Raw genomic sequence first — 15357 nt, 5'->3', positions numbered from 1 at the left:
AATGGTTTTGTAAATGCATTTAAAAATTAATAAATCTAAAAAATCTTAATACCACTGCACATGGATTTACTAAAATGTGACTATATTCTAAAATATTAGAGCGAGATGTTTAAAATAATACTATTTTATGTAATAAAAATACTTTATGCATTCATCAAATGTTTAAAATAAACATAAAGGATAATAAGGCTTCAAAATTATCTACAACGTTTAAGGAATGTCCAGGGTTATGCTCTGAAAATACCATAAAAGCTCCATTTTGACCTACGCTGAGCATGTAGGCCGTTAATATATACCTACGTGCGTTACTATGGAAATCAAAATGACATTTCAGTATTATATATTTGTTTGCTTGTTTGTTTGTTTTTTTATTTACATCATATCAAGTACAAGTTTGAAAATATTTAGCATAATAATTGAACAGAAAATTTAAAAACGTTGTATTTAAAAAGATCTTTTTATCTTGTAATTATTTATTATATTATTTGAAATGTTTTGTATAGTTTTAACTATCGAAAACAGTGTTGCGAACTACTTAGCTGTCTTGCATATCTAAACTCGTCCGTCTGCAACGTGTCGAATACGTCGATGTGACGTAATCGTTATTCACAAAATACATGTTATCTTATGGACCTGGAAGGCGGTCGTGCATATCCACGGCTGTACATACATGACGAGTGGTAGTGGGGAAACAAAGTAGGACCTTCGCACACTACCGGAATAAAACATTTTAGTTTGAAAAAAACATCTGAAATCATGTAGCTTCACCGTATATATTATATATATATAGTATTTAGTGGCTTTCCAGGATGCCGGAATCCGGTTTACTTGAAGAACAGGCAAGCCAGGTTGAGGTTCTCTTTTGGCATCAGCAGCATGTGCCTGAGCCAGGTCCACTGTCGCGTCATCACTCTTCTGATGAGAGACTACTTGGTTCAATCTCTTATCTCTCCGTTATTCCTTAAGTCATATCACCCCACCGCATACATAGTATCTGTCGCAAACATTTGTTCTCGAAACTCAGTAGAAATACGTAGCTCTGAACCTTCATAAGGGATTCGGTTTTGATCTAGTAGAGACGTGTAAATAATAATACACAAAGAAATCGTTAGATCCCTTTTCATAATACATGTCAATTCTGCACCAGAAAATTATATCTACAACATTAATGATCATTTAGTTTCCAGAGGTCAATGTTATAAATTCGATGAAATGGGGTTTATTTTACGCAATTATCAAATTATTGGAAACGACAATGTGCGAGATGCTTAAAAACGAGCTGTTGAGAAGCAAACGGATTATAATGAAAGCCGTAATCCGAAATAGAAGTAAGTATTTACATATTCAGCTGAATTTTTACGGATATCTACTTGTTCGCGCAAGAGAATTTCTATATGAGTGACTATAAGTAAGTAAAATATGTTTTGGTTTAATATGCGGCACGCATGTTAAACAAAGTGCACACAGTATGCACGCTACACGCGCCGCACTGCAAAATGCTGCAATTGAGGCCTTATAGCGCCTGTACACATGTATGGATTCACTGGCAGCAATAGTGAGTATTTTAAACTATAGAGACAATAACTGTTTAAGTACACTTAAAATAGCTGACTGTCGCGATGTTGTCATTTTATGGTACTATTTCGTACTATTTGACAGGTAGTGAAAATCGGTTAACCTGAAAATATGTTCGTAGTTCGTTTTTTGCCGGCAGGTTCTCCTGCGCAGGCACAGGTCGAAAAAATCTTACTGTCGCATGAAAATTCAGAAGCTTCCAAACTTTTTTGATTCATGCATGCAATCTTGCCAACTGCAGGATAATACATGTTTACCCATACATTTTCTTGCTATGGCCGCGACAATACTTGCTGTCAACAGTAAATCCATACACGTGTAAACGGGGTATTATGCTAAGAAAACGTTAAATGTATGACGGAATATGGAAACTGTTCACACAGGGTATGTAAATTATACCTCTACTGCGCAGAAATATTTATATAATAAATTGGTATGAATATATTTGATATAAAACAGTCCAAATATTTGTTGGAGAAATTAATATAAACCAAAATTTCCAACCTAGAGGTAGAGCTGGTGGAGAAGATAAACTAAACATCTGCAACATTTTTCTGTTAACTTGTTCTATCACATTTTTAAATCACACCCAAAAAAACTTTTTCAAATACTTTCCATATACCCAGATTCTTCTGTATACATTATTATCCTAATGCGGTTGATTTTTATACACTTTAGGAGTGGTCTGGTACATTTGTGTTTCTAACACGGGTATTTTTTTATCAATCCTACCATTCCTTCATTGATAGATGAAAAAATATAAAATATGAATGCAGTCGCTAGATAATACAACTTAATTAGTGTGCGTCATAGAATGTCTAGTTATATGTCTAGTAATAAATAAATAAATAGAATATATATTATGTAAAAAATATTTTTTTAGAATATTATAATTACATCATTTTCAACCTAGCACCAGGGTGTAAAATAATAGAAAAGTTGAAATCAATATTAATTGATGATAGGGTCCATAGCTCTAGAGCAGTGGTCTCTAAAGTAGGGTACGACTACCCCAGAGTTGATTTCCGTCTACGCAATTGTTCAAATATATATATAAGTATTATATTGGGGGTATGCGCTATTTATTTCTCTATCTTAGGTGTACATGATCACAAAAGTTTAGAGACCATTGCATTATCAACATCGGTTTTTGAGATTTTTAAATGTAATAATTGAGCTACGTTTTAGAGTTGTACAGGTATAACCTTGTCAGCAGCAATCGAGTTCTTGATAAAACACATCATTAAGGCTTAATACTTCAGCTGGGGCACGGCCTAAAATGATCGTGACTGCGCGACGCGAATATTGTGCAAACGGCGCGTGCAGAACAAAACATAATATGTCATAAAAATTCAACATTCATCCATTTAATGTTATGTTTGTTGTTCTATTAGTAATACTAAGAATATATTCATTGACATTCCGATAGGCCCATCAATACCTAGTACATGCAGTAGAGATCCCTCAGTTAAATTTCAATTTTCAATTAGATCTAACTGAGCGGTAATATTATAATATAATGATATTATTATGTACAAATATATTTGTGTTCTATTTTATCACGTTTTTATTAGTTCGTATTCTTGTTTGTCCAGTACAATTTTTTTCTTGTTTGTCTAAATCTTGCAATCGATTTTTAACTAACTTCCCGACTAGATAGACATTTGAAACTTTTAGAATATATCAGTACACGATGACAATGAATTTTTTTAATACTTCAAGCCATCTTTAAGCAGGATTGAATTCATTTTCAGTTAATTCTGTTTTGTATGGAAAATTATTTCGTAAAAAAATTGTTAAAAGTAAGACACTATTATTGATTGCTAAGGGGGTCCTAGCAACTAAATTATTAATATAATATACGTGCGTTACTATGGAAATCAATATAAACTGTCAAAATGACATTTCAGAATTCTATATTTATTCAGTATTTTTATAAAGTAGGTACAAAAAAAAATATTTATTACTACATAGAATTGTCAAGTTTATATGTTTCAACAGAAAATTTAAAAACGTGGTATATAAAAAGTTATTTTTATCTTGTAAATAATTATTTTGTAATTATTTACCAATTATTATTGTTTGTAAACAAGTAAATACTTATCAACAGATAATAATGCCATTCTTATGAGATCGAGGTTTATTTCGAGTCATCACATAATATTATTATTTATCTTATAACACTTTATCTTATAACACTGACACTAAGATCTTTTTTTTCAGAATCTGAATACCGTGATAATTTAAAAATATTTATTAATATTTTGGAAAATCAAAAAATTTTCATAACAGTTTTTAACATGTATACCATCGATTTTCCACATCTCAGGGTAGTTTTTAATGTAACAATAGCATATGTTTTAACAGTGTATCAGTTAACTATCCATAGTGATTAGAATTTACTTGATTATTACATATGATGTAGGTAAGTAAAGGTGCAGTGTGTAAGGCGTTGGCGTTTCGTCCAGAAGCTCCGGGATCGATTCCCGACGAGGACACAATATATATAATGTATATGGTTTTCTCAATGCCTGTGTGTTTGTGATTAATCCACTTATATTACTAAATTTACTACTGTGTCACTACACTACTGTCATTGGGCCTGTGGGGCCGTTGTAGTGTTAAAAAACAATATATACTTATACATTATTTTCAAAAAATATATAAACAATAGAAACTTATTAAATGTGTAAAAAATGCATTTTGTCCGAGAACATGGTTAGAAGGATCATTTGAGGTACGAGTATATATATATACCTTTATAATATAAATAATAATATTCAATTGGTAAATTATATATGAGTATAAATTTAATAAATGGTACGAGGGTGGGTCAATAATTCCTTAGAAAAAAGCATTAAAACAGGTTTTATTTTTGGATTTTTTTTTTATTTCTCAACATAATTTCCTTGGAGCTCAATACACTTGGTTAGACGTTTCTCAATTTTTTTTAAACCGTCAGAAAAATAAGTTTTCGGAAGGTCCTCATAATAAGCATTTGTCCGATCGATGACTTCTTCATTTGAAAAAAAACGTTGTCCACTTAGCCATTTTTTTAAGTTTGGGAAAAGGAAAAAGTCACTGGGGGCTAAATCTGGCGAATACAGTGGGTGGTCGACCAATTCGATTTTCAATTCTTCAATTTTAGCCATTGATCGTAAACATGTGTGAACACGGGCATTGTCCTGATGAAAGAGGATTTTTTTCCTGTTTAAATGAGGCCGTTTTTCTTCAATTTTGTTTTTTAGCTGGTCCAATAAAGATGCATAATAATCCCCTGTTATTGTTTTTCCTTTTTCCACTGCCTTGACTGTTCTTTCGTCTCGGGAGTATAGTGGTGTATCCATGTTTCATCTACAGTCACAAAGCGACGAAAAAATTCATCCGGATTGCGTTGCATGAGCGACAAAAGGGCTTTAGAGGCCACCACCCTACTGCGTTTATTGTCGACTGTGAGCAAACGCGGCACCCATCTTGCAGAAATATTTTTCATGCCCAATTTGTCATGTAAAATAGAAATGACGCTACCTTTTGAGATCCCTGTAACCTCAATTATCTCACTCAACTTTAATCTTCGGTCACTTAACACCATATCGTGGATTTTATTTATAATTTCTGGTGTAGTCACCTCTAGAGGACGTCCTGAGCGTGGTTCATCCTTTGTTGATGTACGACCACGTTTAAATTCATTTAACCAGTTATAAATAGTTGCAAGTGAAGGAGCAGATATGCCGTGAACTAAATCCAACTCATTTTTTATTTCCTTTGCTGTTAACCCTTTTATATTAAAATGTTTAATAACAACTCTAAACTCAATTTTCTCCATTTTCCATTTTTCCATTTTCCACAAGCAAATTTTTTTTTAAATGTACGAGAAACACACAACAACCCGACCAATCTGATTGAAACTTCGCAGCATACTGAATCGGTAGTGCCGCTGCATGAAAACAAACCGCTTGCAGTACTAGTCGCGCCACCTGTCGGCTTTTCTAAGGACTTATTGACCCACCCTCGTATATATAGCATTTTGAGTGTTTTTGTTAGAATGTAAGTGTATAGCTTGTATAAATAAAAATTATTGACCTTGTGGATATTTTTGTTTCCTTTATATTACATTCACCCCAAAATGACATCTCACTTCATGACTTTTTGTCTTGTTGAAAGTAATTACAAGCAATAAAATTACATTAAATCTACATTTAGAATGGCCTTCATAAACCCAAAACATAGTTATGGCCTAAGTATGTATTATATATTAATTTGTATATTGTAGTTAGAAGCCGGCTAGAGAAAGGCTCGATTTTTTGAGCCCCGTATCAATATGACCTTATGGTGGAAGCGAGTTCAAAAGATTTTTTGAGACTTCTTTACTCAAAGTTGTAAAGATACTATCTGTAGCTTTATCCAACTGACTTTCTCTTGAAGTTTATTTAAGCACAAGATGATTTATATTATATATTTGGTCAAGTATTTTTTTCCGACTTATATGCAGTGTAAATGAGAACCCTGCCATTCTTGGTAGGATCGACCCTTCTGGATAAATTTACCTTTCGGGTATAATACAAGCCCTTTCGATTCCAATTCTTTAAACCATATAGCCATAAGTAAGGACGTCATATCGAAAGAAAAAGTTTCAGAGTATCGGTATCAAATGATTAATTTCGGTTTAAAAAATTGCATCATCACTATCTAAGTACCTAAAAAGTTTTATATAATTGTACTGCAGAGCCAGTGCGTCTCATGTACGATTTTTCTAAATCCGTTGGTATCGATACATTTTTGAAATCCCTAGACGTAAATACGTTAAGAGCTTTAACGAGTGTAATATTTGGCATGATCCAGAAAATAATTTGTAGGTACTTACGATACACTGGTTTCCAGATATAAATATATTTTATTAACTATTGACAATATAAATTAAGTTGAAATTAATTGTTTATCATGGGCTTCGAACCATTTTTGAAGTTTATTTCTTTTGGCGCGTTTCGTAAAGGGTAAAACTGAGAGCTGCGCGCGCACAGTGTTACAAAAGTGTGACATGGTGAAGTTAGCCGTGAACGTGATCGGGGTATACAAACGCAAGGTATTCAGCGTAACAGGTGGTTATTTTTAAAATCCATAATAAAGCAGTTCAAGTATTACATTTTATTTATATTTTATTAATTGTCAATCATCTATATACATATTTATATCCAGCTATCAATACGGCGTCCATTAGTAGACAATTTACATGTAATGTGGCGTCCGGGTGCAATATTGCGCCCGTATACCAGACGCAATTTTACAATAATGCAATTTTTTTTTCGTTTCGGTTTTTGTTCAGAAAAAAGTAGCGTTTTTTCTCCGGGTGTCGGTTTTCGGTTCGGCTCCGAGTGATGTTCTGATGTTTTTATTTGTATAAAAAATATTTTATACCATAATTTAGAAAATTAAATGGTACTTGTATAATAACTCCCCATCACGCTCTGAAACCAATGGTTATCTTGCACCGCACGACCATAGCCAAATTTTTTAAAAATAATATATTATAAATTATGAGAATTATGTAAAGATTCGTAACGATAACTGAATGACAACACAGTAATTTACTGTAGTGGTGAGTAAGACCATGTTATCACACGTGTTTCAACATTCACCGAACCAAAAAAAAAAACGTTTTTTTTTTGTTCGGATCGATTCTGGTTTTCGTAGAAAATAACGATTTTTCCGGTTTTCTGTTTTTAGTTCAGTTCTGGTTCGAAACCCTGGTTTTTCAAGTAAATGCAGTTCGTATTGATACCGATTCGGAATTTATTGATATATTTATCTTCCGTTAACTCTATAATCCGATGCGGATCTTTGCCGCCTTCTAGACAGGTTTTCTCTTAGTTCTTTTTACGCGCATGGATGTTAGAAACACCTACAAAGTTTCTGCTCTATATCTAACAATACACATTAAAAAGAACAAGACACAATATCCCTCCTCATGTAGAATAAAAAAAACTGATTGAAACTGACAAAGACTGCTTGATACTATTAAGGGTTGTTTTTATTACTACATATAAGATGAAGAATTGTTGGAACTGTTGGAATATATTGATGGTATATGAAGCGATTCCACTTATCATCGAGAAAAATAATTTAAAATTTATCCCATAAAAATTGAATGCTGTTATTTTCTGCCTGCTAATCACATTTGAGAAAAAGATGAGGTCCGATAGGCACTTGTAATCTCATAAAATAAATCATATAATTTATTTTAATATAAAATCTGAATCCATATTCTTCGCTTTACAGATTCATTCTCTAGTGAATTAAAGAAAAAACAAGATCAATGCACAACGTGAAAGGGGAAAAATGGTGAAGCCCTCTCCCGGTTTTGGAGATAAGTGTATTAGAATCGATATCGGTCCATGCAATGATTATAGTTCTATAATTCTCACCAAGCTTGGTATATTCAGTGACGAGAGTTACATTCCTAAATCTCATAATGTTTTAAGTATAATAAATTTGTCAATAAAATACAGAGAATTCTTATAAACATAGGTACGACATTAGGATTCAAACTAACATCCTTTCTGTTCCGGTGATTGCTCGTATCCATAAAGTCATTGATCCATCTGTCATTCTTGACTATGCTGTGTAATTTTTGGTGGTGCTGCCATTGTAGGGTCCGTGAACATGCCCTGGTTTTTTGTAAGAATTTTACTTCCCGTAACCAGAATATACCAGTTTCAGTATCAAGGGTTAGATCGCCGTGGCCGACCCTCCCCAACCTGCAGTGCTACAAAAGCGATATACGTTCTGCAAGTCTCAAATGGCGTGGGACGTTGCGATGGACTGACGAAAGTGGCCTTATGTTTGCCTTATGCCTCAACACTGGGGATTAATAGAGTGAAGTAAATAAAGCCAAAATTTATAAAAGTGCCACCTACAAAGAAAACACCTAAAAAGTAAAAAAAGGATGATGATATCGATTTTGAAAAAATTAATACTTATTTTCACAGTTCCTCACAATGTCTTTACTAATGATGGTTGGGCCATTTATGTTCCCATTCCACTCTTTATCTCCTCACCCACCTCCTAATACCCAGTGTTATTGTCACCAGACAATCAATAAGCAATTACGGGTGATGAGAGACGGTGGTACAAAAAACATTCAGTTGCATCTAGATAGCGGGCGTGAGCGGCCTTCTAATAGCTTTCCGTCGCTTAAGTGATTGACTGAATAGATACAGACTCATTCAGCATCTATCATCATCATTCATACACCCTCACATATAATCCATGATACAGTCATAAAGTGCGTGAATGCAAGAACCGGGTGACTCAAAATAACAATACCGCGTGAGCGAAAGTTGAAACCAGACCACGGAGCCATCGTATATCATCACAAAAGTCAGTGTCTGGCATTCTGTTCCATCGCCTCCACCCCTAGATCCGACCTCCTCATCTTCCCACAAAATATTTACAGTCCACTTAAAAAGCTCAACCAAATGATTTTATTTGTTCTTTTGATTTCTGTTTTAATATATCTTATTCTCACATAGAACAACTTCTAACGATTGGTCCAGCATGAAACGAATAGCGAAGAAGGTCATGTATGTATATTATATCTACCTGCCAAATTATAAACGAATTATTATGTTTAAAAGTCTGTATAAAATAATCACGAGTGTCACTCTTTATATTGGTAAAAATGCATGAAAAATTTTAAGCCAAGCAACTATCATTAAAATTACAGTATCTACAGTTACAGTATACGAACATCTAAAGAATATTATTACAAGTTAATAGTAAGTACAATGGAAGTACCTTCCAGCAAAAAAAATATTTACCGAAAAATTTAAGTAGGTACCTACCTACCTAATTTCGTTCACAATGAAAATCAAGACGTTTTTTAGTTCTTTAACCAAAGCAGAGTAACAATTTACCGTATTTCTTGATTTCTCGAGAAATGAGAATTCACGTAATCTAAAACTAAATATTTGTTATGATTATTTCTCGAGAATTCTGGAAACGAAATTTCTCGGAATATATTGACGACCGAAGTGATTTGGTTGAATAAAGTTATATCCCTCCCAATTAAAATTAGCACTAGTAGATTTGTTCTGTACTTTATGAAAACAAACAAATTATAACTGATGCTCCATATTTATAAAATAGTGGTTATCTAAAATATAAAGTGGCGTACACAGAGATAACCAGTGTGACCACTGATGACCTTAGGCCCGAAAACGTGGTAGGTCAATTTTGAATATATTATTTTAATTTGCCTTTTCGTTGTATACTTAAAAGGAGTATTGCAAATTGGCTTTTTATGCATTATAAAAGAAGTGCTAGAAATTGTTATAGGAAGGTACTTATCCTTAAAAAAAATGTCCATTCTTCACATTGCCAACCCTTCACTTCAACAACAACTTCACATTGTTAACCGAAATTGCACGCAACATGTTATATTTTTTGGTAAATTAGTTCAAAAACCAAACATTGTGTGTCTATTTATATACCTAATAACTGTACCTAATACTATTTACATAATATTAAAACAATCAAACACATTTAGTAAAAACTCCGTTGTAATATCTAGTGTTATGGAATGTCGGGATCATTTACCTTTATATAAACACTTTTTATATTTTCGCTGATTTTAATAGAAGGTAACTCAATGATTAATATAGCAGATAACATTTTAATCGGTAACTTTTATGCAATGGTTTAACACAGAAAATGCATTCGATGCTTTTTACTCAAAGAATGGATTTAAACTGAACTAAAAGCTATTTTGGTTGAGTATATTACAAAATAAACATCGACAATGGTAAGTTTGAAATAATAAGCGATAACAAATAAGTATTAAAAAGGTTTGCCGCTCAAATGAGACCTTGAAACCACAGAACAAAACTCTTGAAATATACAAAGCACGCTTAATGAAAAAATGTTGAGTCGGTAAGACGTTTTATACCTATCATTCTGTTTCATTTGACACATTGAAAATGTATAGCTACCTCATTTTAGGCATTGACTAAAATTTAGTATATGCGGGCGACAAAACAATATGAAAAAAGGCGTGCTTTGTGCTTTCTCTCTGTCTCACATATGAAAAATGAGAGAGAAAGAAATATTATTAAGAAATATAATTTTGGCATTCTCTCAATTGACCGAGATATCGAGCGTCTGTGAGAGTTGATGTGTGTGTGTATGTATGGTGATTACACACACAATATGTACATATAAATTAGCGTGCGTCACGTTGACGTTTAAGTCGATAATAATAATTGCGAATAAAGCACACAATCACTTGCCAAAACAAAAAAGGTCGTAGGATAATAATATATAGGAGATAATTGACATTGTACAATGTATATAGATTGTAAGATATTTATTTTTGGAGGGTCATTAATCATTTGACCTAAAGAGCCAGCCGCCATTGAAACAGCCATCATGCGGTGCCCAGTCCATTGATATTTTTCCAGTTGATGAGAGAGATGTGTTAAAATTTATTAAAAAACTAAAAAAAAAGCTCTTTGGGACATGATACCGTCCCTACGTTTTTTTAAAGGGATGTGTTGATTTTGTCAAAGGCCCACTTGCATATATATAATCTTACAATGGTGATAAGTATCCTTCCGGAAATGTGGAAGATGTCGAAGGTTACTCCAATCCATAAGAGTGGCACAGAGTCATCAGTGGAGAATTACAGGCCGGTAGCTGTTCTCTCTGCACCAGCAAAAGTTCTTGAGATGATCATGCACAACATGATTTATCCAAAAATTGAGTCATTTATAATAAATGAACAGCATGGATTTAGAGCAGGCCAATCAACGGAAATTCACCTGATGGTATTTACCGATTATGTGTCGTCGGCACTGGACAGAGGCCTCCAGGTTGACTGTTCTAACGATGACTTCTCGAAAGCATTTGACAAAGTCGATCATGATGTCCTGATGGAAAAACTCCAACTTATTGGATTGTCTGATCGATTTTTGAAGCTATTCGGGAGTTATTTTAGGAACCGTCAACAATACGTATCGTACGGCTTTTATCAGTCACAGACTTTTTACACATTTTCTGGTGTCCATCAGAGCTCAAACTTAAGGCCGTTGCTGTTCACGATTTTTAAAAATGACATAGCGTTGGTAATACAAAATTCTATGTTTTTGTTGTTTGCTGATAAATTGAAACTCTTTTTGGAAGTTGTCACCTTGAACGATTGTCGTCAGCTCCAACTTGATATAGATAATATATTAGATTGGGGCAGGCGTAACAAACTAAAATTCAATTTTTTGTTAAGTGCAATCTTTTGTCGTTTACCAGAGCCTCAAGAGTGTTGTTTTTCCAATACTCGATGCATGGCAGAGTTCTGTCACGAATATCATCTGTAAGGAATCTTAGCATTACGTTTGAGAGTAAAATGACTATTATTAGCCATATAGTTACCATTTTTAATAAGGCGCTTAAAATGTTGGGCTTCGTCATGCGTACTTCCCGTTTCTTTTCGGATGTTACGGTATTAAAACTTATATTTAGTTTTTTGATTCGAAGCAGACTTGAGAGTGGATCTATTATTTGGGCACCGCATCAGTTGAAGTATGGCCTTATGGTGAAGAGGGTTCAAAAGAAATTCATGAGACTCCTTTACTTGAGGTTGTATGGATACTATCCGTGGCTTTATCCAACTGACTTTCTCTTATGCATGCTTACATATTACTGCAGTCTGCAATTTAGAAGAAATATTTATTTAGCTACGTATTTTTTCGACTTATACGAGGTATAAATGAGAATTCTGTCATTCTGGGCAGTGTTGACCTGTATGTCCCTGATAACTATCTTAGAAATAGAGAATATCAGTTGTTTATTCTCCCAAGGTGCAGAACTAACTTGACACTGGTAATGCCAAATGGGAGGGCTATAACTATGTTCAACGAAATTGCTTCGGGTGTTGATATATTCCACCTACGTGAAGATGAGTATAGGTGGACGTTGTTTTATAAATTCTTAAAATAGGGTCTGCTTAAGGCCTATGGGTTCATTCGTAAGAATCAAATTTGACGTAAGCGCCTCAACAATTAGCCATAAGCTTCAGCGCATATCAAAGCAAAAAAACAAAAACGCTTCGCTCGGCGTCTCCGGGAGTAGATACGAAATCAGAGGTTTTAAAAGTGTTGAATTAATAATATTTTTTTTTCTAACATATTTTATAAACATTTTTGTGGTAGGTAGAATAAATTATAATAATAAAAATAGTAGACCTCCAAATAAAAACCTCATATTATTGATATGCTGAATTTGTGAAGTGACACCTTTTCTTGAACCTATCATATTGTAGGTTCAAATTCAGTCCAAATATTTTTCAAAAAAAAATCTAATACTTATGTATGTTTCTGAGGTGTTTCAAATTGGTATATTATTTATATATATCGGTGTGTATGAATACAAAAGTTATTCATTTTTTCATGAGCTAACATTACAAATTATAAGTTTAAAACATTCACAAGATGGCATAAAAGATGTCTGTTATTATTGCGTTTTTATTGAATTATAAAAACATGACTCATAAAAGAAAGCAATTCAATGAATATTTGTCGAGGCACAATTTTTTTTAAATTTAGTACGCAACAATCAAGATTTAAGAAACCATTATTATAATAACGTGTATTTGACGGCAGTACGTTTTGGTCGCCGCGGAGGATTTCGGAGCATTAGTGTATAGAAAATTGATAATTCGTTCTTTAATTAGTGTACAGGCTTAACGGTATGTAATGTATTAGAATAACTATTATAAATTATTATTTTTTAAATTTTTTTTCTTCTCTATTGATAGCATCTAATATAATTATTATATTGAGGGTTTCTTATATCCATCAACCGTGTTAGTCTAGGATCAACGAGTTCAGGCAATATACAATTCATATAAATCTTGTCAGTTGTGATGTAAAGAGTAATATTGTTTTTATTATTCAATGAACTAGGTTCTTACCTCATTATATTTTTTACTTGTGTTAAATAATTACTAATAAATGCCTAAGGTGATTCCATTCAATTCAACTCGGCATTAAATATATTAAATTCTAATGGATTTAAGTTTTGTACTATTTCATTTGAGTCGTTTTATGCGATCCTGGTTTCGCCTTTCGACATCGTCAGGCACTATGCGCACTCATCAAATACACACTGACAACGAAAGCAGCTAATTCTCACTTAACAATAAATTAATACAATAAAGTAAGGTAAAAACTTTATCACCTACCTATTAAGTCAAAGATCACTATGAAAAATTTAACAAACAATTAATTATGAATAGTTGAATTGTGGCAGTATGAAAAAAAAGATTTTACCACAAACCATCTGAAAAATACATATATCATAAAACATATACGTGATTTTGTGCCCCAAAAGACTTTTTTTATTATTATTTTAACGATTAATAAAATTGTGACACATGTTTCAGTGGCCATTACGATGACAGCATTCGAAAACGTATTTTACTTTAAATTTTCGGTACTGTTCGGTTAAAGCGGATACAGCGGAAAACGCATTTTGATAATGCCAATAAACATACTCCTGGATACGTACGTCCCTTTGAAAATAACAAAACATGGCCACCCAGGTACATAAAAACTGTATTAAGTACATGCAAAGTTTTTCAAATCGCTTAAAGCCTAACCAAGTAGGTACATATTTATCAAAACAATTAAAGTCCACCTATATTTTATCTAAACTGCTCAAGACCAAAATATTTTTTTTTTATAAATGGGTCACCGAACGAATACCTTCAGTACTTCCTTGTAGCCATCGTGGTTGTTAGATTCAATTATCTTACAATATCTCACATGCTGCAACCATTTCAATTACAAGATAATAAATAATATAATAAATATAATAAAACTACATTTTTTTCAGTTTGACATTCAGTGGTACTATAATGATGTTTGATATTTTAGTCAACACAAATTATAACACCTGGCATGCGTCCTGTGTTCGGAATAGAACGATACAAATAATTGCGACTTGCCAATTTGATTGTTACTGCAAAGAGAGTAGAGGTCATTTTTCCATGAGTCAAATAATATTGCTTCGGACTAAATTTTGGGGGAAAAAAAGACGTCCTTACCCGTTGAAATTCCAGATCGTACTAACCATGTACTAACGTTAGAAATAAGAAATTAGAAAAACTGTATGGATTAATCGATCAAAAGGTCTCTTTTTGTTAATTTTGCAAAATAATTATATTTCTAAATTGTCTGAAAACAGGTTAAATACATGAAAATGTACGACGTGTTTTGGTAATATAGCGTCACTAATTGTACCGAATTTATGGGGTTTTATTTATTTTTTTATTATAAATTATTATTTATAGTATTACGGAAATGTTATATTATAATAAAAAAATATTTTTATTGTGCAGTATATATTATTTTGTGAGAAAAAATCATTCAAAATTGGCTGATGTATACTCAAACTAAAATGGCTTTAAAATCTTTATTTTTCTGAAATTAAAAAAAGTACGTGAGTTAATCAATGAAATGTATTGTTTTGCCCATTTCTCTCATACAATATATACCTGAAAAACTATTATTAAGTTCAACATTCATTGTGGCGTGACAGTCGTTTTGACCAATTTCGAAAACAGGACTTACTATTTGTCATTTATTTTAAAAAGTAAAGTGATTCGAAAAATTTTAATGACACAGAACGTTTTAGTTGAATACTATTTATTAGATTTTAAATAAATAAAGAGTTTATTGTGTATCAATTCGTTTTAAACATGCTTATCATTTCCGCGATTCCGAGAAGACAGGA

The sequence above is a fragment of the Rhyacophila brunnea genome, unplaced genomic scaffold (genome assembly GCF_057557595.1).
Source record: "Rhyacophila brunnea isolate RB1 unplaced genomic scaffold, BYU_Rbru_1.0 scaffold_6, whole genome shotgun sequence".
In the NCBI taxonomy this organism is placed as follows: Eukaryota; Metazoa; Arthropoda; class Insecta; order Trichoptera; family Rhyacophilidae; genus Rhyacophila; species Rhyacophila brunnea.
Note: the sequence above shows the minus strand (reverse complement) of the source record.